At 24.5% G+C, this 1,177-nt stretch overlaps 1 pseudogene; it reads right to left on the reverse strand.

The window, feature by feature from the left end:
• Nucleotides 1-236: 236 nt before the first annotated feature.
• On the reverse strand, nt 237-356 carry LOC133787193 (5S ribosomal RNA; annotated as a pseudogene).
• Nucleotides 357-1,177: the final 821 nt, after the last annotated feature.

The following is a 1,177-nucleotide window of genomic DNA, read 5'->3' on the forward strand; positions in this document are numbered from 1 at the left end:
AAATTTCTGAAAACTGGTGGGATGCCTACTATAATTACAATATACATCATCATATAAAAAAAATTGTTATAATTTCTTTACGTACCAGAAACAGAAACCCCTACTGTTGGGCTAAAGTGACACCCTTACCATAGAATTTCCCAAAATATATATATATATATTCAAATAATTTTATATACAATAGTATTTTTGACACACTCAAAAATTTTATCTTTTTTTTTTTCTAATTAACTTTAAGGGTGCAACACGAGACTTCCCAGTAGGTCACCAATTCTAGTAATACTCTCGTCTAAACACGTTTAACTATACAGAGTTCTGATAGGATCCAGTATATTAGTACTGGTATGATCGCACCCCACACTCCACATTTTATCATGCACACTAAGTATCATATTGGAATATTATATTTTATACCAATTATGAAAAGAAATTTATTTTACAAAAATAGCATGAGAAACTTGTCTATTTTTCATTAATTGCACAATATTTTAACTTTTTAAAATATATATATATATTTGTGCTCTCAATCATATATGTAAGCACTCTTTTATTTTTTATTTATTTATTTATTTATTTTTTTGAAAACAAGCACTCTTTTATTAATAGTGTATCATAAATACTTAGTATTTTATTAGGAGAATTGAATTGAAGACAACATAATCACTCGATGGTAATCAATGTTCATATGTTTCACTTTATTATAATATGTTATTTTATTTGTATTTTCCATCCAAATATCAATTTAAAATCATTTGAAGATGGTAGTTTTAGTTATTTATTTATTTATTGTTATCCCTAATGATTCACTTAGGGACTATTAAAGTCTTTCATCATGTATAGTTAGGTCATTGAATGTAAAAGTTTGATAATTTAATAATTTTTGGAAGATGTGGTTGGACTAAAGTTTCATTATTTCAAAAAGAAATAAATTAGTAAAGAAAAACTAAATAATATTAGTAAAAATGTATATTTCATCACTTGCTTATTAAATTTATGGTCCAATATTTGTTGGGTACCTCATAAATTAATTCCTTAATTGCTCAAATTTTTTAAAGATTCATCATCAATAAAATGCACGTTAATTAGGTTTTATTAAAAAAAAACAAATTTTGTTTTATATATGATGAATGTCTTTAAACTTAAAAGGGAAGAAAAGCATGATAACTAGATCATAAGT

Source organism: Humulus lupulus, chromosome 6 (assembly GCF_963169125.1).
Source record: "Humulus lupulus chromosome 6, drHumLupu1.1, whole genome shotgun sequence".
In the NCBI taxonomy this organism is placed as follows: domain Eukaryota; kingdom Viridiplantae; phylum Streptophyta; class Magnoliopsida; order Rosales; family Cannabaceae; genus Humulus; species Humulus lupulus.